Source organism: Larus michahellis, chromosome 6, assembly GCF_964199755.1.
Source record: "Larus michahellis chromosome 6, bLarMic1.1, whole genome shotgun sequence".
In the NCBI taxonomy this organism is placed as follows: Eukaryota; Metazoa; Chordata; class Aves; order Charadriiformes; family Laridae; genus Larus; species Larus michahellis.
In genome coordinates, this window is record NC_133901.1 from 52,893,193 (window position 1) to 52,920,284 (window position 27,092).

Sequence of the window (27,092 nt, forward strand, 5' to 3'; positions counted from 1 at the left end):
TTAAAAGTTCATGTAAAAATAACTGTGTAACTCTCAAATATACCTACCTGTATGGTTTTTTTTAATTTTCATTTTTAAAGATAGAAAAGGCTTCAAAAGCTGTCTTAGTTCAATGGATTCAGATTATTTAGGAGGTTCATGAAGGCATTTCAACTGGGCTGTAAGGGCGTTTGTGATACGTGGATAGAGCTGGTCAGCACCTTATGACTGGCCCACTAACATCTAGTCAGTACCAGCTTTCTTTGTGGCTGCATTATGGAATAAAAGATTAAGAGAAAGGTTAGATTTGGGCTTCCCAAGGGGTGCACATTTCTATTCTTTAGCAGCATTGAGAAGGCTCGTATTTGCACTACTGCAATGAGAGTTAAACATAAATGGACTGTATTGCCCTCAGAAAAGACATCGTGTATCCCTTCAGCACTACATGAGAATAAATAAAAAATATTTTTCAAACATAAGCCAGAATACTGGTAGAACATGTTGTTTGGTCCCCTCTGAAGATGTGGAAAACATGAGCACTCTACTACTGCTCTAGCCTTTGGCTGCAGTGGAGATGATTATTACATTTCGAATATTTTGTATGTATAAGGAAATAGGTCGGCCACAAATATTCCAGAATCCCTCCTAATTTGCACCCTACTACTCTGATCCCATAGCCCACTGCTTGTTCCTTCTTAATTATGTTTCTTTTCTTCTTATCTGGTTTTAAATTTTCATAGTCCGCGGCCATGATATGAAAAATCAGATATTTGATATTTGGCATTCGGCATTTAAAAAAAAAATAAAATCAAGGTTACCTTGTCATTGTTTAGTTTTAATAAGTTAAAGGTGGGAGGGGACAGTACAACCTTGCTTATTGTTTCTATCTTCTGTCCAGCGCTGCGATGCTATTAGCATTACTGTGTTCCTGCTTAAAATGTCTTGACATTGTTTCTTTATATGTTTCTGAGATAAATAATAATTCTCTCTCCAGAGGAATCACATGAAATCTCTCCTTTATTGTTTCATTGTGGGGTCTGCAATCCTCATAGACTTTACATGTTGTGCTTATTAGGGGGTATGGTCTGTCTGCATAAAAGCACGGTGACTCTGCTTTGCTTTTCGACACATTTCTCTTGGCATAATATCCCCAAGATGGGTTATGTGTCGTCTTGTGCTCACAAGCCAAAACTATTTCTAGTCTATCCACTTGGATGGCTGGCTCATGGTCTTCTTTTTTCCTATGTGCAGGTTTCCAAAAACACTTTTCAAAGGAAGAGAAGGAGTGTTTTTAAATGGATCAGCCCTCCTTTTCTATGGAGACTAGTGAAATCCCTGTCTTCTTAAACCATTTTACATGTTGATCTCAGTGTAATGCTCAAGTTCATATACAGGGCAAGTTAGGAAATACTGAGGAGATGCATAGCTCTTTTTTAAATTTATCTAGACAGCCACAGCAGGTGGGTTCTGTTACTGCCCCTCCTAGTATATAAAAGGGGTTGTGTGTGCTTCTGAAGCAAATCAAAATGATGCCAGAACAAAAGGATCTTGAAAGATCCTTCTCCTTCCAACTTCCAGTTGGAAGTTTAAGTTTGTTCTTATCAAATTAAAAGCAAAGCGAAGAGTTGGGGAAGTGTAAATTAGATTATATTCAGGGTGTGTGCTGTAATGGGGCAACATTGGCAGACTGTTCTCTCATCCTTTGCCCTCTTATGACGCATCATTACGACAGACTAACTCTATTGCATGAAACAGTATTGCTTGGGAAAAAATAGTCTAGCCCACAGTCCTGTTTCAGCAACAGAAGATTCTGGACATGGTGGCGTGTTGGGGAGAGTAAAAGCAGGCTTCAGCAGTAGCATGTGTGTGTCTTATGACAAAGAGCTAACTTGAATATGATGTTGTTCATCATGATCAGTAAACAAGAAATTTGTTGTTAAGAAACTGCTTACCAGAACCTAAGCAGCACTCTGTAAATTTCAAGGAAATCATTGGCCACCACAGCTTGACTTTTTCTAGGCTTTATGGGGTTAGGTTACAAGCATGGAAACTTTCATGCGTTGAGTATGCAATGGGAGAACTTTCTTATTGTTCCTGGAACACAGCAGAAAAGCATGCTGAGAACTGGAAGAACAACTTAGCAATAAAAAAGGTGAATACAACAAATAGTTCCCGGGGTATGAGCTTTCAGGCAATACAAATTAATTCCTCATCCCATCTGGTCTGTAAGTAATGGGTGAACCTCTAAATAACCAGAGTTTGGTTAAGAATTCAAAAACTGGAATCTCCCTGCAGTCACAATCATATGACTGTGCTTTATCTCCAAAACGCCTATCCTCACAAAACCCGAGCAGCAGAGCCCTCAATAGTATATTGTATTAGATTCGTTCCTGAAACTAGAAGGACAACAATTACCACAAACAAATTAGCACCATCTGCTGCAGTCTCCAGGTTGTCTTTGAACATTTCCTCTAGCATGCTGAACAAGGTCATGATAATGTTTGCACATGAGGTCCAGTTAGATTCCATTCCAGCGTGGAAGGCTGGCTTGGAGCAGGTATCGCATTTAGACTTGATCCTGGAATTATATCAGAATGCATCACTGGCAGAAACTGTTTGCTGTGTGGAAGGCGGAAGGGCTAAGCAAAGAGGTCCTGGCATAAGCAAGTGAAAAATCAGTATTACTGACCAGAATTATGTTTATGAGTTAGCAGGGTGGAAAAGCCTGACATTTCTCTGGGCATGTCTAACTGGCATGTTTGCTACAGATAACCCAAGCTGCCACTGACTTGGTCAGAAAACACAAGACTAATACTTTCCTTTGTATAAACTGTTCCTGAACTCTTTCCCCAAAGTATTAGAACATGCTTTTCATCAATATAGGTTGGCATGACTTCTTTTTCCATCTGTTTGGGGGAGGGCACAGGATGGAGTTGATATTTTCATTTCTAAAAATAAACATCCCACTTACATAGCCAAAAAATTGGAAACCTTCACTCAACAATAGTATTTAGAGTTTCCATCTGCTTTGGCTTGCTCCTCTAGATTCCACTGTTGTGGAAGAATATTTTCTATATGACCAGTACAGGTTTATGTGAACAAAAGCTTATCGTGCCAATCCAGCCAGTCAGCAGAGCATGGCACCCCCTGATGAGAACAAGATCCTATAGTTTAAAGAACAAAGAAGGGTAGGAGGGGCTGCTCTTAGGTCATCGAAAATCACAAGGTGGAGAATCCAAAGACCGGCAGATCCCCAGGGCAGCCCCTGTCGGCCATCACAGATGTCTGTTCATTGCTTGTGCTTACTTTTTTCATCTAAAGGCTGCTGCTTTGGCAAGTGTATGGAATGGGATGATTGGTGGCACAGTGACAATTGCAGTTGTGGGCGCTATCATCTGCCACCTACTGAACAGTAATTAATAAGGTCTGCCCTGAACAATACCGCTGGCTTGTCGAATGCTGACATGTGCAACAAATTCTAAAGGGAAGAGACACTCGGTCTGGGGTCCCACCCATCCACTCCCCCTCCTCCTCCTCATCTTCTCACCCTACTTAGAAGCATTCTTTTTTTTTTCTTTTTTCTTTCTTCTTCTTCTTTTTTTTTTTTTTTTCACAGCAAAGGTTACAGTGTATAAAAAATGACTGCAAAACATTTTGTCTCTTTGGTCTATGTTTCCAGCAATGTCACGGACTTCATTGGTGTGGTATAATTGGAGTTCCATTCTGAGTTCACAAAGAACGGGATTTATTTGTTTATGTTGATGCTTTGCAGCTATGAGAGTTCTGTATGTTGCTGAAAATCACTGGTTGCTTCGCTTTGTAAGTGCAGCTTTCTTTGCTCAGTAATCTCCATCTCTGTATTTCGTCACAGTTTTCAAGTTTCATTATACTGCAGTTCTTCAAGAGACATTATCAGGCAGAAATAAAGGAAAATATTTATTCCCTCTAATCTGAGGGAATTGTTGTACTGCTGCTGGGTCAAAACATTCAGAGAGACACACTATTTCTAAGTAGCAATCCATTAAATTGCCGTCACATTTTCAAGGCAACTGCTGTATGACACTGCCAGATCTCCATGCAGTTTAATTAATGCACATCACACAGTGGGGTAAATCAGGTGGAACTGAGCTTGGTGTGATTATCATTTTCGGGAGCCTAAACTGGTATTTCTACAACTGAACATGATATTAAAATTCTGAGTTCTGCAACAGCATGTATATCTAGATTAACTTAAACAGTTATTAACATCTAACATCCCAAGTAGACATAGAATTTGATTGCTTTACTGATGTGAAACTTAGAATGGCATTAAGCGTGTATTCATCTTGCACAGTACTGTGCTACTCCCCTATACAGATACCCCAAGCTAGCAACATTTGAGCAAGCTTCAGGAACTGGAAGCAATAAAGCCATGTAAAAGTGGCACTCTGTTAAACTGTCTGGCCAAGTGATAGTCTTCATAGCCAAAGTACAGCCCAATATCAGACTATGTTAATATAAGTATTACACTGCATCATTTAGAAGCACCAGCTTGCGTGGTGGTAGCTGCAATTTGGGGTGTAAACATCCCCAGGGTTATACAGGCTAGCTAGACTGCCTGACAAAATGCAGACGAGCAAGTACGTTAAAGCACAGCAAGCTCCTTGGCCTGACTACGTTATACACACCGCTAGGACCTGGGGTGCTTGGAGTTCCGTTCAGTGTGACATACACACAAAGCAGGTCAAACCTAGGCTGTCTACCTGCTCCGTTATCCCTTAGCTAGTTGATGCTTTTCTGGGCAGAATATAGTGACTAATGTACCTTAATGGGAAGCGCATGTGGGCCCATGCTGAGGATTAGTGTAGTGCTAAATTTGTTCTGTCATCATAGAGTAGCCTTATTACAGGGATATGCCCAAACACTTTGAGAGGAAGTGAATTTAGGCTCTCACAGAGGAAATTGTCCATGTCCATTTGTAAAGGCAAAAGTGAGTGTGACTGGAATTAAGTTTACATCTATTCTTAATCATTGTTTTCCATTAATTTTATTAAATGTATAAGGTGTAATTTGTAGACAGTGTGCATTATTTCATGGCTGCTTTGTAGGATTTGGAAGCACTATTTACCTGCTATTGACCCACTTCTGTGTAATACAAAACTGGATGAGAAGGAAGAGACTTGCCCCTTCTCCCCCAGAAAATTTAGACAGGAATTAACTATCCCAAATTTGGTTATTTCGAATAAAAGTGAGAATGTGCAGAGTAGTTTAGATACATGCACACATATACATCTACGTATATGTGTGCACATTTTCTTTTTTTAGCGGTAGTGACTCATGACAACTGGAAACTTGGCGCCTTTCCTTATCCCAGGTCTGGCGTCGTGCCCACTCTGTATAGAGAAGGAGCGAAAAGCTTTTCAATTTCTCCAATCCAATTCATTATGCAGCGGTGCACAAGTTGCCACATGTGTGCTGTTAGGAAGTCTCAGCACAGATGGAAATAGACCTTGTCACAAAATATAGGCATTCATCACTGATGATGCTGAGCTTCCCCACTTGGAGAATGATTAGCTGTCTTGAAGTTCATTTACAAACTGATCGAAGCTGTGACATGGGGCTGACTGGCTAATGCCTATTTATTCCCTCATGCCATTTGAAACAAATTGGAGGAAGACTAAAGAGTGAAGATTTTACAATACCACAGGTAAGAAAGGCCTCCTTTTCTGAGATTTGTAAATCCTCTTCTTGCTAGAATAAAAGGCGACTTTTTTACAATTACATTTTGGATTCACATGGTGTATGGATTCAGCATAGCAAAAAAACCCAAACAACCCCCCAAGCCTAGGGCTAAATAATATATGATCAGGCACTATTCAGAGCAGCCACTGACTGTCTAAAACATGTGGGAAGTCCTTAGAAGTTGATTATTTCTCATGATATGCAGAATAGCACAAATGGCTGGACTGGATCTTTGTTTCTCTTTCTGATCTGGACAGTGCTAAGGACTTGCAACTTCCCTTGAGTTCACTAAGGCGCTAATGGGATATAGGCAAGGTTGAAAGGCAAGGTTGAAATCTCTGTTTTGAACTTACAAGGTTTGAGATTTATAATAATTCACCTCTGAAGACTATATGTCCAGGAGACCAGGGACCGGAGAAATTGAAACCTTCACAAAAAGGGTTGCAGTGTCACTTAGAGCACTAGCTGGCAATGTCTCTGTTAGTAATAAGAAAGGTTATGTTGAGTGAAGCCACCTCCTCAAATGCGAGTTAAATGTTAGTGCTTTTTCCTAACTCTCTTTTGGTTTTGGTTGTTCTTCGAATCAAAGAAAGCAGGAGATAATTTTACTGTAAGCGTAGTAAGTGTTTGCAACCAGGAACCAGGAACGTCCATAAAATCAGATCTCTTATGATGTTTCATATATTAATTTTGGAAGGCAGGGACTGCACGCACCCATTACAATGAAGTCCCAATCCTGATGGGAGATAATTTGCATAGTGCAATCAAATAATTGTTGTGATAGCATCCAGAATAATACATACAGCAGAGATTCCAGAAACCTTTTCATTCTAAGAAGATATCAGTGCCTTTCCCTATTTGACAGTTCCACGACACAGCAATATTATCACCTGCCTGCATTTCACCCAGATGGATGCAGACTCCAGTCTTTCCAGTTCTGTTCTGCTTGAAACAGTGTCTGCTCAATTGCTTTCTGTGGCTTCTCTTGGCAGCTTGGAAAAGCTTGGTTCAAAAGGGTCCCTTTTTTTGTTAATAGTGATTCTTTTTCATGGCTGTCACTATGGTCCCTAGTTCCAGCTGGAGTCTGAAATGGAAGTACTGTCTTAATGCTCCACAGCACAGGCTGGGGGTTTCCAGCCCAGACAGATGCTGGAAGTCCTGGAAATCTTGCAAAAGAGCCTGCATATCTCTGCCAGCTCAGTTGTTGCTTGGTTGTCTACAGCTGTGGAGGACTGGCTTTGATGGTCTTGATGCTCCCTACCAGGCCTCAGTTCACCCGTTCAGATTAAGATGGTTTGGTTGTGATTTAGAGAGACAGAGAGACAGCTTTTTTAGATACTTTCCCAATTTTTACCCTACTCTCTCCATGTAAGATTAGTACTGTCAGGTTGCAGTGTATCTTGAGAATGGTGTGACACAAAGCCTTAAAGGCCAAGGTTGGAAGCAGGTTGTCGCTTGAAGGGGAAAGAGTGGCTATGCATTCTTCTCTTCTATACTAAAATTGTATTAAACTTTACCAACCGTTTTTTTTTCTGAGTAGCTTTTCCTTATGCGAGATCCTTTATGCTGGTCAATGTACTGAGGAGGCAGAACTCTTCATCTTCTCCATGCCTGCCCTTTTACATTTCTAAGGAGAGAGCTAATGATAACTCTGCGTTGAGAGTTGAAAGAACTTTAAGTCCTTCATTTATTCCCACTGTTCTGAACAATTGCATAGGTCAGTACACTAGTTTGTGATGTTAGCTTGATACACAAAACACTACTCTTATTTCTTTATTTCAACATTTTTTGCATCTTTTATCCAGGAGTGTGTCACGTGTCAGGCTGCTGCTGCCTGTAAGGTAAAAAGGGTGTAACTGCTGATTTGTCAGATCATACCAAGGATGAGTGAGTATGGGCTAACAACCATAGACATCAGTAGTGTTAAATTCTGTTATACGTGTTAGGTGTACAACTTAACAGGAGTTAAGTTGTTCTTAGAGGTGAGGAAAAAAAGAGAGGGAAAAAAGAAAGTAGACATCTTACCATAACCCAAGTCTAGGTGGGAACAGGAAAATATTGTGCCAATCCTCCTCCTCTCTCCCCACTTTCCTCCCACTACTTTAGTACCAAATATAACCCAAACCTTTGGAGTTACTTAGCTATTGGAATAAGATGTTGTTTCATGTCTGGTTTCCATCTGGGTCTGGCAGCAGAAATGCCATAAGACCACAAGACAAGCCTCTTGCATGCTACTTCTGATCATGGACAGGAATCTGGCCTGCCCCCCAGAAGGGCCTAGATGTGTAACAGGATTAGCAGGCATCCCCCAGGGCTCTGGGAAGTAGTGCAGTGTCAGGCCGTCAGCTCTTTAGACTGTACTTTCTTGGTTACTGGGCACGTGCAAACTTTCCCAAGCAAATCTATGCAGCACACGAGGGCTTTCCAAACACACAGCTGGGCCAGGTCATGGCAAATTCTGTGAGCAGATCTTGAAAAGTATTGCTCAAAATACTCATTAAAGGTATGTAGATCTTGGCTGTTCTCGTCTGTCTTCCAATTTACAGCTCTCCCTGTATGTAGTTGTTAAAGCCACAGACAAATATCTTAATATATGAAAGAAGATCCTTGCCTGAAAATAAAAATGGCATTTCTGCAAACATGTGCAAATCAGTGCAAGTTTCACGGAGTACGAAATAAGAAGTAAGAATGTGTGATGATGTTGGTTACGTTTGTTAGTTTAAGAGCATTCTTTGGGCTTCTGTATACAGCAGCAAAATCCCTCAGTGTGTCTATCTTCTCTTACCCTGACAAAGTGCCCTCATTAAGGGATTAAAGATGTTATTGCAGTGCTATTCATAATGTATACACTTTGCAGCCCCTCACATCTGTTTTCTGCACTATTTATCTAATCATCAAGACCCTTATTCATATTTGCCTTGGAGATAACAGGGCAGGATACCAAAGGATTCCTGGGCTGAGAGGAAATGACAGAGGGTTGGTGTAATGGACTAATTAAAGACTTCAAGGTCAGACTAGAAAAATCCAGAATTCTGTGGTGTGGAGAGACTCACAGGATACGCAGCACTACTCCATTTTTAATGGCACAGGCGCGATCAAAGCCACCTGATCGTTACATCCCAAGGAACATGCCTCTGTCAGATCAACCGGCTTCTGATAAGTGGCTGATGTTTTCAGCCGTGCATTAAGAGAGATGACAGGCTTTACTTTGCATGTGAGGAATTATGAGGAAGCCAGGCAGCTTGTGAGAGCAGAGAACTTGTTCTCAGTGAGGCACTAACAGGCCACATGTGAGTGAGTCAGACTTTGCTCTCTTCTTGCTGACCTGTCAGTTGTTTGACCGTCTTGGGTCAAAGAGCTCTGATGGTAGACTAAAACACAGTGTGAAGATGCAGTCTGTATTCTTTTCAGTATGCGCTTTCAGATATGCCTTCCCTTATCACTTCTCCTGCTAGTATGTAGAACAGAAGAATGTTCACATGTGATTTGTGACAGAACTGAGCTCAGTGGCCTAGATCCCTGGGTGGTACTACGGTTTCATTTCAAAAATTCCCAGAGAAAGACAATTATAGAAAATTTCACTGAAGAACAATAAACATACCTTATAATACACCACTTCAAAGTTATTTCATATATCTGTTCACCCAAACACATGTATGTGCTGCATAAGATGGATGAAACTAATACAAATCATCAAGTCAAGACTCATTAATTTAAAGGTTGGAATTATGGGATAAGATTTCCCCCCCTTGAATGCTTTTAAGGTTTTACTTACTTTGCTGAAGTCAGTAGATAACAATGAAAGTCTTCCACTGGAAATGCTGCAGGTAATTCTATATGGCATCTAAATATCACTTGTGAAGCAAAAGTTAAGTGAAAACAAGGAAAGATGTAGAAGGTGAGAGTTAAACAATAAGGATCTGTGTAATAGACAGTAGTTACAGAGTGCTGGCTATTTTTGTGGCCAGTGTGACAGCCAGTTTGAACATCAAAAATAAAAGCATCTGAGCTGCTAGGATTAATGAATTAGAGACATACTCAGAAGGGGTGGCTGTAGCAAACTCAGACTCTTTGTGAACTGACAGTGGGATACTTAAAACAAGTGTGAGGACATTTCAGCTGTCTAAACATTGCCCAATGTTTTGTAGAGGTCTTTATGGAAGAGAGTTTTAAAGAGACATTTGAAGAATTTTAAGGTCACATGCTCTGCTTCTTCATCTGGCTAATGTCACTAGCAAATCAATTCTAAACAAATGACTGTTTAAGTGTCTATTTAAAGAATTGAGAAGACTTGCCAAAATCCAGGAGACCCAAAGTTTAGAACAAGAAGGAGCTTCAGTTTGCAATCGCAGTTTATCCAGCTTGCAGGCTGCTGCAACTTCGTTTTTTCCTGGGCATCTCTCATCTGTAGAGATAATGCTGAGACAGACTAAATGAATTGTTTTGGCAGCCAAGTGCTTTCTTCTATTACAGACCAAAAGAATATCTTACAGAAGGGCATGCGGTGGTTCCCCTTGAAAGTCTTGTCTCATAGCAGGATAAGTCCTCCTATGAGACTGGGGACGCATATTGCACGACCAGAATTCTCACATGCTCTACAATGTTACTGACCGTGCTCATTTGGAGGATACCGGCCTCTGCTCATCAATGGAAATAGTTGCAGTTACCCAGCAGACCTTGCCTCCGTAACTGGCTATGAAGCTTGTCTGCTTGGAAAGTTCCCACCTCTGCTTTAGAGCACTCAGAACATAAATCCATTTAGGGCTTTTGCAAGCTTCTGTCACTGTATCAACAGCTCAGTTTTGTTATGGATTTAGGGAGAACTGGTAACCTGATCATAGACTCCTCTGTCTTGGAAATATAGTAGCAACAACTGGAACTGGTTACACCCTAAAGCTTCAATGAAAAATCCCTTTTGAGTTTGCTCTAAAGTTCTGCCTTCTTTCGCCTTCACCCCACACTGTATCTCCTTTATTCATAGTGGTCTGAATCAAACAACCCTATTTGAATGCTGCTGAACTAACATTAGTTTGATAGTACAGATGAGAGCAGCTATTCAGACACATTTCTGTTTTCTGATCTGGGCTCTAAGAAATGTTTGCCACTGTTTTCCCTCAGAAAGTGAACTGGCATAGTGGCATGCTGAAAATTACTTTAAGGCCAGGATATAGAATGAGCTTAGTTTAGCCAGAACTGGCTATTGTCCCAAACTAGAACCTCTGAATTTTGGGGGGGGTGGACAAAAGAGACCAAGGGGTGGAACCCAGAGACAGGCTAGCAAACAGTCCCAACTGCGGTAGGCATTGCAGTTATTTGTCTGCTTCTAAATCTCCTGTGTGTTTCCTGTCAGCCATTCACAGGACCTCTGGAGATGAGTTACTTACCATATCATTGTGGAAGAACATGTTACACTAATTCTAGTTTGATTTTGATTGTCACAAAAGTGCACTGGGATTTGTACAATTTTCAATGTGCCAGTCGGTGGGGCTAGTGGTTCTTGAGACCCGAATTCTGCACCTGCCTTTTTCCTGGCTTCCTGGGTCATCATGAGAAAGTCTGTTTATGAATTTCCTCTTTTTCTCTTCCCTACCACTGAAGTTGGATCTCCTTTGTAAAACACTCTAAAATCTGCAGGTGAGAAGTATAAGATACTGGTTCACAGTGGTGAGAATATGGAGTATTATAATGATATTAGCAAAGAATGTGACTTTTGTGTAAGTCTTCTGTATCTGGACTGAAGATTAGGACCTGATCAAAGGTATGATTAGTTAGACTTTCACAACCTGGCTAAGTCTCTGTCCATCACACCCTGACAGACCCAAGGCATCATTAAAGGGCAGGAGGCAGCTTCCTTACGTTCTGCTACTATCTAGTGATCTGAGGAGAGACAGTGGCTGGCGTGAATGGCCGTGATGAGCAGCACACCCCACTGCCCGTCACAGTCACATGTTAATCAGGGTACAGTAATTTGTGAGAACATTAATAAGTACAAATCACTCTCTGGGGGACTGCAATACATTATTTTACCTCTCAACAATAACAGACCTTATTATCTTGCAGGGAGAAGCTACTGTCAGGGCAATCAAGGATGGCCACTTTTAATGAAGACAAATGATCTCCTTCAAAGGAGCGGCGAGCCTTGATTTGGTTTAATGGCTCACTAGTACGAAGCATGGATTTAATCAGAGCTCCAGCTTCTGTCACGCATGGGCCTTGAAGTCAGGTAATTGGAGGCAGGTGCTAAGTACAATTTAAATGAAATGTCTAGTTAATAAGGACAGTTTGAAACAAGCAATTTATACCCCTCCCCCAAGCCCTAGCCCTCTCAGGGATGTGAAGGCAGCCAGCTGTGCTTGGGATCCAAATGACTTAATTTCTCATCATTGCCTTTCTTACTCCCAACACTGTGCTGCTACTTTTAGCTTGCCAGATGTCCCAATTGGAGTGATCCTTTTTCAGATAAGATGGGCAACTGAGGGACTGTCAGAGCTCAGTATGCTTTGTTTTGTGCGGGAAGAGGCAGCTGAGCCGAAATGCACACAGAGATGTGGTCTGTAAAATTCTGGATTTTAAGCATCTCAAAGTCCAGGGAGGGAATGAGAAGGAACAGAGTAGCAATGTTTCCCTAAAATGTGTATCATTGTTCACTCCTAAACTGTGGATCTGAATAAGGGGATTTGACTCTGTAGGCTGTATTGCACAGGTCTTTTTAGATGGTCACAACTACTATGTCAAAATTGGAGTACGTATGACACCCAATGCCTCTCATAATCCAAATTGAGGAGCCTTCTGAAGAACACCATGGCCCCTTTCCTACGTGTTAACCTGTTATGTTTCCTTCCAATAACATCATCACAGTACGTATTTATATCTTTTTCCTTTTTGGTGGTGATGGGGCAAGGAGGAGACCAGATCCTCTGAACTTGTGGGTGCCAGCAAGAAACTTCCTACGAGGCTCTGAGTGACCTGATCTAGTTGAAGATGTCCCTGCTTACTGCAGGGGGGTTGGACTAGATGACCTTTAAAGGTCCCTTCCAACCGAACAGATCGTGTGATTGTATGATTCTATGATTCCTACAGATCCATGACCTATGTGCAGTTCCGTTTGGAACCATGTAGGAATTGTCAGCATCACTAAGTCTTGTTCTTGTGCTTTAAAGGAAAGTCTTACAACATATGTGGGGTTTTTTTCCTTGAAAACCCATGGAATCCTGTGCTTATGAAGTAAAAAATGCTTATGGCTGGTGAAGAAAATCTGGACATGTTATCTAAAACAACAGCAACACCAACCCAACACCTCACCGAAAAGGAAATACTTATTTTTAAATGAATCTTACAGTTTTGAAGAAAGGCCTCTCTTATTTTCAGGCATTTGATGCCAGCAATGCTGAACGTTATAGGGAATATAGGGACTTACAGGAAGTTCAGTGAATTATCACTAGCACATTTGTCATATTCTGGATTTTCAGACATGAGTCAACAGGAAACCAAACTGGGTTTTAAACTCTAATTATCGGTTACTTAAAAGCAGAGTCTAACAGGCAAAAGCATAATAAGAACAGTGCTATAGGTACTACAAGATCTCCCTTGTCCCTTCTAGGTCTTTCTGCCATCTCTTAAAACTAACAGTTAACAGGTATTGCATTCATAACAAAACCAAGATTTTACTTCTGACAGAGAAAGTAATTAGCCACTGGATGTGGAAGCATTTTCCATTAGCAATTTTTTAAACACAGGCTGGAATGCAACTGTGCCTGTAGGGACTGCATAACTGGGAAGAACCACAAACCTTCACTTTAGGGAGATTCCCATGATCAACGTCTGTGAGACTCAGTCAAGCAAGTACACACAGGCAAGCAAGGACCATTGATCCAATTAAGGAGCCAGATATCATTATATGCTTTCTCCAGGATGCCATGTGCTGTTTTGCTTTGCAGTAGGGCCAGGCAACAGGTAGGGCTGCCTCTCTACAGCACAGCCAAAGTTACTAAACCTGAGCCAAGGTAGGTGCACCTATTTCTGTGAGCATGACATGGCAGTGATATTGGAAATTTATTTTTTCTCTCCATTAATATTTTATTATAGCAGAACGTTCAAGATTAGTTGCTCTCTGAGGAATCTTTTTTAGAGAAGAATTAAAGTAATCCCTGGCTCAAATTGCTTATTGAACTGCTTGGAAGCAAGAATTCTTCCTGGGGGCCTCTGCAGTTTTGTCGAGATTTTGGGAAACCAAAGAGGTTTTGGCTTTTCAGATACATTTTGAAATTCATTGTTGATTTTTTTTTATCCTTTTCCCTTCATCTGTTTCTTTTTTATTGTGAAAAAATTAACAGATGAGAAATAGAACAATCTTTTGGATTAGAAGTTAGTGTTCAGCTGATCAGAGTCCTGCTAGCCTTCTGCTTTATGGCTTGAATTCCTTCCAATAGCCCTGAAGGTGGAAAATTTCCCACTAGTAACAAAAAAATTAACAGGCAAAATGTACAGATGGCCGTTCAAGCTTACAGCAACAGTATGCCTAAGGATGTGATTGCAATTCAGGTAGCTGCAAAAGCTGCCAGCTATTAGAATTACTAAGTCTAGCTAAGTTGTGTACCAGAAGCAGTGGACATTCAATAGCACGGGCTGCACCACAAACTGAACAAGGCTGGCTGGTGTGTGAGCAAATGCACTGTGTCAGTTGTGATCATGTCTGTCTGTAGTGGAGGAGAGAAGCAACGTTCTGTAAGTGGCAGAGGTTTGTGCTTCCAATCCTATAGTCACTTCTTTTTCATGTGTGTATAAGTAGGGTTTGTCAGGGTGGTATGCGTGGTGATGAATGCTGATGGGAGGGAGAAAAAAGGGTAATTTGATTCTGTACCAGAAGGGGAGGGGCTACAACGTTCACCTTGCCTTTTAAATGTTGGTTATTTCTGTGTATCTGTCAAAGCAAGATGTTTATGGTGGGAAGACAAACTATTATTCTGTCAGAAAATGAAGCATTGGAAATGCTATGATACTGTATTTAGTCATTCACCCAGCTGAGGAAAAAGAGAAGTTCCCAGAAGAGAAGGAGTTTGTGATAACTGTATAGATCACTTTTGTTGATCTAGGAAAAATCAGTGGAGAGAAAGCCCAGTCTGGGATTGTAGTTCCCCTCTCCTCCTCAGGAAGCAGAATTGGGACCATGTAATCATGGAGCAGTGAATGGTTCTGTCTGCAGTCATGAACTATTCTAAAAAGATATGCACAAATCTTAGAGACAACTCACACCTTAACAATGAGGATATTCCAGTTCTAGATTGGAAGCTGTTTTGGTAGGAATGTAACACTGATAGCTGCAGCGAGCAGGAGACAAGACTAGGGTTACCTGGTGAGTCACAGAAAGAGCGCATAAGACTAACTACTGAGCTGAATCACCCTGTGACTGTTGTCAGCTTGTCAGGGCACCAAAGAGTAAGGTCAAACTGTGTTCGTTCTTCTGCATGCCCTTGGCTGCTGCGTACACTGTAAGGAGCAATATGCACTCTATTCCCAGCTACGCAGGACAAACAGGCTTTGCTATTCTTATGGACAAGGATCTCTTCATCACAATATCATTTGTGAGAGCTGGCGCAATAGAAACCAACTACCATGCTTCCCTAGGAGCAAGGTTGTAGAAATAAGGCATTAGGCCAGAGGTTCATTTATACTAATCAGGATTCACTTTCCCAGCTCTGGGAATTGCTCACCGTGAGGCCAAGTCATTTTGTCTCAGTGCGCCCTTCAGAGCCTGTAAAAAGCCCAGAATAATGTCACCAGCCTCTCAGAAGTGAAATGATTTGAAGCCCTCCCTGAAAGGTGCTATACAAGCCCGAGCTGCCATAGTCAAGCCAGCCCCAACAATACCTCATGGAATGTGTGCCTTTCATGCTTGTTCTGGGGCCACGGGGAACAATGCCCTTTCAGGACAATAGGTGTCTGCGATTCATGGTGAATTTCCTTCCCTTCTCTCATTAAAATCCATTCATTTCCAGTTCAGCCTCTTCATTCTCAAACATACATTTTGGATATTTGTCAACTTCTATTCATTTTACTTAGTCTGCGCATCTAATTTCTTTGAGACTAAACATTTCCTCTGATGGCAGAGCCTTAAGAATGCTATTCTGCCAATTGGGATGTATTGAGGAGAGCCTCTTGGCAAGCTGGCTCATTCTTGGGGAACACACATATTTGAGTAGTAAGACATCAGGCATTTATGCTGTGCAGGACACCACAATGCTCAGCACTCAGTAAAACTCAGAAGAGAACCACTGCCTTGAGAAGCAAGATGCTTACTGGCAAGTGTTTTTTAAGATGGGTATGGAAAGCTGGCTTCAGTGCCCAGTTTAGCAGATGACTCTCTGTGCAGTTTCAGGCAGGCCGCTTCATCTCAGAGTCTGTAGCCTCTAAAGCAGTAACACAAACTTCCTTCTTGTGCATGTTATTGTATCTCCTGCCTGCTCTGCTGCATGTTTTGGGTAGAGGAGAGCAGAAGAACTGTGACGGTAGTGTTCCCTAGTAGTATGCAAAGGGAGATTGACTCCTTTCTGATTAAACTATCCAACAGCAGTGAAAGCATAGAAGCTTTGGCTCAGTAGCGATTCAGCAGTGTTTCATCCGCTGACACAAGGAAAGGCTCCGTCCTCAGCTCCTTATATTTGCTGGTTTACCCTGTTCTCTTTAAAAGGGAAAGACACTGTAAGTGACTGGCACTCAAGCAGGAGGCTTCTGCTGCCCTCACTCCAGAGATCCTTGAGAGCTTGGTGACATCTGGTGGGAACTAGAAGGATCACAAGCTTTTTGGGATCTTCACTCCCAAGTAATTTATAAAAACAAATTTTAAAAATATTCCCTGAAAAACAAGCCACAAAAATTTCTATTGATTTTATGCTCAGAATCACAAGAGTACAAAATCAAACACGATGCTATAATGATGCATACAGAACACTGTATAGTTTAGGGATCAAAGGGCTTTGAATGCTGATGGGACATAGCTGAAATACGAGGAATTTGGCACTGGATTTTTGCAGGCATGTAAATGCCATCTTTTTGTCAGCCTTCTTATAATGTCAGTATAAAAGGCAAATGATGCAGGTCACATGCAGAGCCAGGCCCCTTTGATATAACCGATCTCCATCATGTTTAAACTTTGCACAAAGCACATACATGCGTTAGTCTGGAAAGTACCATTGTGGGTATGTTCAGGAACCCACTTGTGAGCAGTGAGATATGTGTGCCCAGACTCTGGATTAGGCGTGGCTCTGACAATGGGCACAAAACTTCAGTTAAGGGAAAGGTAGTGTAGTTAATGTTATATTCAGGCTAATTCTGGTAAGCAAAGTGGAAGTAGGTTGCTGGAAGTTCAAACGAATTATTCCTTTTGATCTGCATGCAGATGCATGTGAATGAGTTTTTCCATTTTTTCTAGATCTTTTTAATGCTATAAACATAAGTACTATTGCCTTTGCTCTCATTTTTGCAAGTGCACTTTTTGGATCTAGCTGTGTACAGCGTTTGTGCAGCTTCACAAGAAGGACCAACTAATAACCAATAAAAAGTGTCTTTTAGGTATTAAAGCAGTATGTCCCCTAAAAGACAGAGGATTTCCTGCATTTGCCAAGGGTTTTGTAAGGCCTTTGATAAAGGGGGAAGAGTCTGACATGTTACCAATCAATCTTCTTTTCTCCTTCATCCCTTTTTAGGATTTGTAATGGGAAAGAATGGATATAGAAACAGGAAATCAGTAAAATGATGGTCAAACTTTTCAGAAGTGACTCTGAAGGCTACATCACACGTCCAGCTGCTACTGAGATTCCAGAACATGGATACACAGCAATTCCTGAAATTCACCCTCCCACACTGAAGAATGCTGAACTGAGATATTGAAGTCACTGGTAAGTTTAAATAATCACAGCCTGTTGCTGCAGCCTATTTATCTTTTCATCCTTCGGTAACAAAGAGGTAGGTTAGAGGACAAAGCAGGGTGGATTTTCAGGCTGAAATCCATCAAGTCCAAAGTGGATATCCTCTTAGCTACTTAGGAGAAAGATTTTTCACTGTAAGGATTCAGGGTGCCTGCCTTGAGCTCCTCAGACCTCTGCCAGTTCGTCTTTGCAGTGATGTCATGACGTGTAGTATCACTGCTGGTAACCTTATTAGCAGAGCCAATTGTCCAAAGACCTTCATATGGGAGGCTGCTTGCTGTTGTATGAGCTCTGGCTCTATTGTTTATGACAGCACTAGGTGACCTAATTCACTCCAGTGAGTCCATCACATATATCCTCACAGTGTGATTTTCCCCTCTGACAGATCATCGTCACCATCCCTCCTGCTAGTACTCTGCTAGCCCTAGCCTCACGTTCATGCAAACACAAAACTACACACAGATGGGGACCATACTGAAAGCTCATGTAGTTAGTGGATATTTACATGGTCATAGTGAGCACAGGGCATGAGCCTAAAGCTACTTGGACAGACCTTAAACATAGCAGACTATATGGAATCTTTGGAGTTTAGTGGTGGGTAAGCCCACAATTTTAGCTTCCAAGACCAGCACTGGATCAGGAAACAGGTCTGCTGATACTGAGGTGTTCATGGTACTATTATGATGCAGTGATAAGCTGTTAAGTCCATCCCCAGAGAGAAAGCCACGCTACACACATGGCATCTTTTGGGGCAGAAAGATTCTCCTGCACAAAGCACAGACAGGAATGAAGGCAAAATCCCCACTGACAAAATCTCTTGTGGCTGTAAAAGGGCACTTCGTTGAATGTTTTTGATTCTGTTCTGTAGAGAGCAGTGTTACATACATGCGTACTTGTGCACTCACACAGAAACACACATATTACTTTATCTTAGAATGAGGAGTGAATGGATGTCTCATTTTAGTGTAGATTATTCTGTGATTTGGCAGAGGGTGAGAAGAAAAAAGGACATTACTCCAAGGAGTTAAATAAAGGTGGGAATTTTCCCTGCATGCCCCATCTCCTACATAATTTGTTGTCAGCCTGCATCCATCATCAGTCTGCTCCCGTGGCTCTGTAGGCTGGTGAATGCATCCACACTAATGCACATGGCCTTCCCAATCCTGCCAGTTTTCTCCCAGACCAGTAGAGATCATGTGTGTTTGTAATGCGAGATGAATTGGTGTGGTGGGTTGACCCTGGCTAGATGCCAGGTGTTCACCAGAGATGCTCTATCACTCCCCTTCCTCGACTGGACAGGGGAGAGAAAAATATAATGAAAAGCTCATGGGTCAAGATAAGGACAGGGAGAGATCATTCACCAATTACTGTCACAGGCTAAACAGACTCGACTTGGGGAAAAAAAATAAATTAATTTATTACCAATCAAATCAGAATAGGATAATGAGAAATAAAACCAAATCTTTAAAACACCTTCCCCCACTCCTCCCTTCTTCCTGGGCTTAACTTTACTCCTGAGTTCTCTACCTCCTCCCCTCAAGCAGCACAGGGGAACAGGGAATGGAGGTTTTGGTCAATTCATCACATATTGTCTCTGCTGCTCCTTCCTCCTCAGGGGAAGGACTCCTCACACCATTACCCTGCTCCAGCATGGGTCCCTTCCACGGGTTGCAGTCCTTCAGGAACAGACTGCTCCACTGTGGGCCCCCACGGGGTCACAAGTCCTGTCAGCAAACCGGCTCCAGCATGGGTTCCTCAGGTCCTGCCAGGAGCTTGCTCCAGCATGGGCTTTACAAGGGGTCACAGCCTCCTTCAGGCATCCACCTGCTCCAGCGTGGGGTCCTCCATGGGCTGCAGGTGGATATCTGCTCCACTGTTAACCTCCATGGGCTGCAGGGGAACAGCCTGCCTCACCATGGTCTTCACCACGGGCTGCAGGGGAATCTCTGCTCCAGCACCTGGAGCACCTCTTTCCTCTCCTTCTTCTCTGGCCTTGGCCTCTGCAGAGTTGTTTCTCTCACATATTCTCACTCGTCTCTTCTGGCTGCAGTTGCTGGTGAATTTTTTTTCACGCCTTCTTAAATATGTTATCCCAGAGGCACTACCACTGTCGCTGACTGGCTCGGCCTTGGCCAGTGGCTGGTCCATCTTGGAGCCAGCTGGCATTGGCTCTATTGGACATGAGGGGAGCTTCTAGCAGCTTCTCACAGAAGCCACCTGCTACCAAAACCTTGCCATGCAAACCCAATATAATTGGGAATGGATATATGCTACCTCTTCCAGAAGCCAGGGCAATTGCAATATACAGACTTGGTACCCCTAGCTGTTGAAGAAGAAATTAGAATTAAAAGCAGATTGGTCACATCCCAGTCAGTGTTCAAAGAACAGCCTGACGGGAAGAGAAGTACTGGAGTTTTGAAGGGAAACCTCAAAGGGAACTGAACATGTGTAAACCCTGTGTCTGAAAGCTGTGGAGAGGACAGTGTCCTCCCTTTGGTGGACAGGGAGAAGAGCAGCCAGAACACATCTCACAAACATATTAGTCAAAGATTATTTTTGTGTAAATGGTGGGAAAGAAGGGATGAGGGTGTGATTAAACTTTACCAAACTTGCATTGGTAAGGAGTGGACAAGTGAATGGGACCAAACGCTCTTTGATTAAGGACCAGCCTCGTCTATCAGCAGCAGTGTGGCACAGGTCCTGGAAAAGCTAAGTGGTAACCTGGGCTGCAGTAAGAAACTTTATTGTCTGTTCTGAGTTCTGTATGTAGATTGCTTTTTGAAGACTTCCCAGGGAGCTGATCTGTGTAATGGTTTTGAGGCAACTTGGACTGAAGCTACAGAGAGCAGCAGCTTTGATAAAATTTTCTCTTCCCTGCTCAAAGCTGTAATCATTTCAGCTGGCTACAGGCCATTGACCAGTGCAGTCCTGACCACCTGGAGGTAGCCAAGCTGCACTTTGGATTCCTCAAGGACTTTACTTACTGGAAGTCAAGGTGCACAATCAGAAGTGGGGTTTGCAAACCTGTTGCCCTATTAACTGAACAATTAAGAGGGAGAACTGTTGACAAAGGGGACGGAAGAAAAGTTTTAGTTAATGGATATTTTTAAGGTATTTACTTGTTGGTGGTGCTCCCAGCTTATTCAGTGCTCTTCACAGAACTCCAAGGAGGTAACTGAGTTTCACCAGATGCTTTGATAGAGCTCAAACCAGTGTTATGTAAGTCCCCAGGAGGACTCCTTTGGTAATTGAACCTGGCCTTTTGAGCCGCTGACAGAGTCTAGCAGAACAATATAGCCCAGCAGCCACCCGCACTCTTAGCTGGGGATCTGACTGAATGTTGATGAGAAGGGGAGTAGGTGGGTAAATCTCCATGAGATTGAAAATCTCAGCAGGAGCTGGCGTGGAGTACTCTGGAAGGAGCTGCTGTTGCCTAGAGCAATGGTGGTTTGAAGGAGTTGAGCTGAGAGACGTGGTGGTCCCACTGGTGCTGGCATCCCAGGCTTTGTCTGGATTCTGATTATGGGAACAGTTTTAGATCTTTTGATCTAAAGTTGCTGTCAAGCAAAAGGAATGATGCTCAGTCTGTGCTAAGTGGCTCAAGTTAGGTGATACTAATAGAATTTCTAGCTGTGAAATAACCGCTTTGTTCCTACTTGCTGTTCAAATGATACATTAGCACCCCTTCCAGGGGACAGGCGCATGCAATGGAAATACCTCACAGTCATGTGAAATGTTTCCTTTAATGAAGCAGCACAAATTTCCTAATAATAGAGACAGATGCTTGCTACATATACCCTAACTCACACACAGTGGTGGAGGGGAATGTGTGGTAACTGAAAAGTGCAAGCATGAAGAATATTTTATGCTTTGTATTGCCTTTTCCTTGAGTACTACCATGATACTTTGCAAGCATTACCCATGACTCATGCATCTGCTCTAAGACAGCAAAACAGTAGACAAGGACAATGAGGCATGATACTGTTAAGCAACTTGTCTTACAATGAATTATAGATACGATGAAGAGAGGAACCCAGGGGTTCTTGAGGAATATGTGCAGTGCTGTTCCAAGTTAAATAAACTAACTCTTTATTTCTTTTATCTATTGAAAGTTGAAATTCCCCAGGAGTAATTAAATTATTTCAGCTTAGGATTCAAAAAAAAAAAAAAGTCAGAAAGCACTGTCTGTGTTCTTGTTGAATACACAACTGCAAGTTTTGCCTGGTTTCAGGGGATAAAATAGGTGTGAGGTGGAGGCAGGATAGTTTAGTGAGAGACCGAGGTTCAGTTCCTGCCTCTGGAGGAACGGCAGCCTCCTGATCACCAGGACAGTGTTACCAGTAGATGGTTCCTTTGATGACATGGTGCTAAACTTGCGGTAAAATGTGGAGCTGGCTGAGTGAGGTCTGGGGTTTCCTTGTAAAGACTCAGCAGTTTGGGATGTATTATTTCACCCAACATTTCCAAAAGTGTGTGAGCCAAGTTTCTGTCTGCTATAGGTGTGCTTTTGTGTGTGTTACTGGTTATGGCAAGACTGCAGGCTGGGCATGTTCTCTCCTGATGCTTTAGCCCAAGTTCCTGCTTTATCAGCATTTTTACATATACAATAACAGCAGTTTCCTTGCACTCATGGTGGGGATTTGCTTTGTGAATTCTAGTGTTGCTATAGCTACATTTGCCTAATGTTCATTATTTCCCAGAGTGTCCTTGTCACTCATCCAAGGATGCTGGCATTAAGCAAGCTCACAGCGTGTCATTTCTGCCTTGAGAGTTATTGGTAGGTGTACTGAGTGGGCCAAGAGGTACCGCAGCTAGAGCTTTGCCGGGGCAAAATCTACTTCAGTCATCATGGAAGTGGTCAGGGAAATAGTTAGGAGCTTTTTAACAGCAGTGTGATGGGAAAGGAAAGCCTACGATCGCTAGGGTGCCTTTCCAAGAGGGCTGAACAGGAAGGAGAAGGAATTGTCATCTCTCAATAGAACAAATGCAGGGAGGGGAAGGAGCACAGGCAACTTCAGTTAATTGCGAGGTTGTGTAATGAGCTGGGTGGTGGACAGCTACTGTATAGACCTCATTGTGTCTGTGGCCTGGTTGGGGGTGTACTGCTCTCGGGCATTTTAGCTGGTTTTTGTTTTTTTTGTTTTTGAATGGTTTAATGAGCAAGCTAAATAGCTGCAAAATTCAGAGCGGGATCTCAAAAAGTTCACTGTTCCTCAGACATGCGTGTGTATCTGGTGCTGTGCAGAAGGGACAATGAATTCTAAACAGCCACCTGCTTCCTATGTGAGGGAGCTATGGACAGAACTCAGTTACACAAAGAAAGACACTGAAGAGTTAAGACTAGCTAAAAAGTGGAGCTGGTCACTAGCAGATCTTGCAGAATGACATCCAAGAGATACTCCAGACTCTGCAGCTTCTCTTAAACTCCCATATTGGCTCCTCGGGCCTTGATCAGTGCATAAATGGTATTAAAACAGCAACTCTCTCATGCTAGTGGGCACCAAAAAAAATGTATCTCCTAATTTCAGTAGACATGCAGCTGTTGGATGGAATCCTGTCCTCTCTCTGAATCAGTATTGGCATATTAAAGCCATTGAGATGATTAAGAAACTGGAATGTCTGTCATAGAGGGAGAAGCTGAGAGAGCAGTGGTTGTTTAGTGTGGAGAAGAGAATGCTCGGGGGGGATCTTACCATTGTGTACAAATTCCTAGATAGGAGGGAGTAAAGAAATAAAGAAGGTGGAAACAGACTCCTTTTAGTGGTATCCGGTGACAGGACAAGACGTAATAGGCACAAATTGAAATACAGGAAATTCCATTTAAACATCAGAAAAAACTTCCTTAAGGATAGTCAAATAGGAGAACAGGTTGCCTAGGCAGGTCATGGAGTCTCCATCCTTGGAGAAATTCAAAACCCAACTGAACACAGTCCTCAGCTCTAGACGACGTTGCTCTGAATTGGGGGGTTTAGATTAGATGCTTTCCAGAGGTTCCTTCCAGTCTCAACTATTCTGTGGTTTTGTGGTTCTGTGGTTCGTTGTTAATTTTTCCATGTTATTGACCCTGGAGAAGCATGTTAAAGGAGGTTTTGTTATTTCTAGTGTGCATCAAGTAATTGACCAACACAAGAAATATGATACCTGTATGGCACTACAGAAAACTATTTTGGTTTCACAAGCTTATTTCTAAACCTACAGAGCTACCTCGGTGCGACATTACATGTGAATCACACTTTACTGTTGCACATATCTTTGTAAGTTTTGTGGCCTTCCATCACACACATTACTGGACATTCAAGAGATTGATCTAATAGCGGACCGTCACCCTCAGTCTGCTTAGACTGCAAGGGCGAGCTCCCTTTTCAGTGTAGAGATCTCAGATGGCATCTATTTTTTGTAGTATTACAATAATATTCAGTCATCTTTGCAAGGAATAGGCAGGCAATCTTCATGTTGAGCCCAGCTTTGTGATTTAACAGCTGTGAGAAATACCATTGTCCTTCACTGGTAGCTGAGTGTTTTGCACCTGGAGGTGCTGTTTCATTATTATACCAGTAAGAAAGGCACTCAGGCTATGTAAAGTATTGTATAAAGTGCTGTTTATTAGTGCTAACACTGTGAAGGAAGAGAGGATAGTATAGATAACTGTATGTCCCTTCAGATGCATGGAACTCCCAAGTTGTGCAGCATCAAACAGGCATCTGATTGGGGTGCAGACACCATGCAGACCCTGTCCATGGAAAGGTTACCCCATTTTGGTCATGTGGACTATTATATGATTTTCTCATAAGAAAATAACTCCATTCAGCATTTCTAGTGTCCAGCAGAAAGAACATGAGAACTTCTTGCTGCACTTTCAGGTAAAGGCAAGAACTCGCAGGTGTCATAATCACCAGTAGCAAGTGGGGCTGCCTGCAGGCTCTCTGTTACAATCAGCTGGCTATGTTTATTCTGTGGCTAAGAGATATTAAGAGCACAACACAGGCCTGAGGGCTAAGCTGTATGTGCAGCACTGGCTGGACTTGGCTTGCTCATGTTAACCCTTATGTGGATCACATTCCTCGATGTGCAATGATCGGGATCCTTACACTGAGATATGTGCCTATCTTGGTTTCAGCGGGGATAGAGTTAATATTTTTCTAGTAGCTGCTGTGTTTTGGATTTAGTATTTTAGTTGTTGCTAACTGATGTTTGCATTAGTTAAGGACTTTTTCAGCTTCTTGTAGAACCTGAGAGGGAGTATAGACAGAACAAGTTGGCCAAAGGAATGTTCCATACCACAGATGTCATGCTCAGTATATAAATGGGGGCTGGCCAGGGGGCAGGAATCTGCAATCACCGAGATCGACGTGAGAGCGACCTGTGTTGTATCACTTTATTCTGTATATTTTACCATTATTATTATTATCATTATTATTATTATTATTATATTTTCCTCTTCCATTACTGTTCTATTACACTGTCTTTGTCTCAGCCCACAAGTTTTTTTCCATTCCTCCTCCTTTTCTCCCTCTTCTCCCTACCCTGGGGTGGGGGGGGTGAGCAAGCAGCAGTGTGGTCCTAGTTGCTGGCTGGGGTTAAACCTCGACAGTGACACTATCTGCTATCCTCATTCTGCAGGTGAATTTGCAGCATATTTGGCAAAAGAAACCAGCTTACAGGGATTTTCTTACCCTAAATATACCCCAACCTGATTAGATTAATCTGCTCACAGTATTTCATAAAACCAGTTCTTGTAAATCCTCCAGGAGGATTTCCCATTACTCATAATTTTCAGTAAATGAAGAAAGAGTGTTTCATTCCAAAAGCACCCCTGCTTTAAGGTCAAGGGCAAGTTTATTCATAAGTTAGGCTCTTGTCAGGTTTGGACAGATCCTGTCAGATTTCCAGATACCCTTTCCTGAGGCCGACTGGGTACTTCATTATTTTAGGACCAGCAGCAGTATGGCTATATAGTTGTCAGCAGCACGTGGCACCTGCCTGGCCAGAAGGGGACTTGCCAGGCTGGAGCAAGAGCACGGCACCCTGCCAAGCCTGTCTTGGTTACAGTTTTGAGTGAACCTCAGTGAAAGTTCATGGACTGGTTCTGTGCCGACGACACGAGTGACTAATTGCTATTAATGCTGTCGCAGTAGCGATTTGCCCACAGATGGCAGTATTTGCAGTTCTTTTGCAGTACTAGCTGTGTCTGCATTTACTCTCTTTGTTCCACCGCAGAAGATTCTGTTGTTCAGTAAGGCCATAAACTCCAACCGAACAGACAGTTAGAGAAAACTCATCTCTCAGGCTTTCTAAGAAAACTAAAAGGAAGCCTGATTATATTAGTACAAGTTGTAAAAAATACAATTTGGTACTTTTTAAAGATAATTATTCAAACCTGACAATGTTCTTTTGGCCAGTAGCACCCATTTTGGCATGTGTGGACATTTTAAGGTATCTTGTCATTGCAGATGGGGTATTAGAGTAAACAGTGTCATCATTCTCTCATGCCGTCAGCATGAAGCAGTCCTGAGTCCATGGAACTCAAAGAAGATATTAAAGCGAAGGATGGAGACACTGGTTTTCCCCTACTCACATGATTTGGTAACTTAATAGCTATGAGATGGTTGTCCTTGCTATACTTGCTTTTAAATTGAGATAAAATGGTAGAGGCAAAAAACTTAGCAACAGTTGCAATGGCAGTAAAACTGTTGCTTCCCCGGAGTAAGAGAACTAGATGTGCTGTTCTGTTGACAGAAGCTACTGTCTGAACATAGAATATCACTGAAAAGGTTTTGTGCTATACTGTGAGTCTGAGGACTAGCAGATATTTACTTGTATTGAGTGCTGGTTATGACAGGCACTACCTCCAACAAATGTGTCCTTTCTGTTTGCTTGTCCTGATTGGTGACTAGGTGGTAGAGTAACACGATTTAGAAATACAAGTAGTGATTTCAGTGCCGCTTCTGAAATAAGCAGTGTGACCACAGGCATAGACTGAGGTTCTGTACCATAATAAATCTCTTGCATATTAGGATGTGTGCAAGTTCCAGTCAGACCACTTTATATGCTAAATAATATCCCATCAGAAATGGGCCAGAGCAGTAGAAGCCTATTTTCTGACTGAGGAAAGATACTTTCATGTGTAGGATTTTGTGGTAAATAGCTCCTTTTCAAACTGGCAACCTGTCACAAGTGGGCCCCCTCTGGGCCCAACTCTGTTTAATATCTTCATAAGTGATCTGGATGGTAGGATCAAGTGTACCCTGACGAAGTTCACTGATGACACCAAACTGAGTGGGGAAGTGGACACTTTGGAAGGGAGAGCCACCCTGCAGGAAGACCTAGATAGGCTGGAAGAGTGGGCTAACAAGAACCTTATGATGTTCAGCAAGGACAAGTGTAAGGTCTTACACCTGGGAAAACATAATCCAGAAGTGCAGCACAGACTGGGATCTACCTGGCTGGGGAGCAGGTCTGTGGAAAGGG

The 27,092-nt window shown here is 42.3% G+C and overlaps 1 protein-coding gene across 2 annotated transcripts in view; it reads left to right on the forward strand.

Annotated features, from left to right (window-relative positions):
* The window catches only part of MAPK8 (mitogen-activated protein kinase 8), a 317,667-nt gene that overhangs the window by 139,205 nt on the left and 151,370 nt on the right, over positions 1 to 27,092 (forward strand). For both annotated transcript variants that reach the window (XM_074591187.1, XM_074591178.1), the window contains one exon: positions 17,403 to 17,594. The gene's annotated coding sequence lies outside the window, so the exon portion shown is untranslated. The remainder of the gene's footprint in view (positions 1 to 17,402; positions 17,595 to 27,092) is intronic.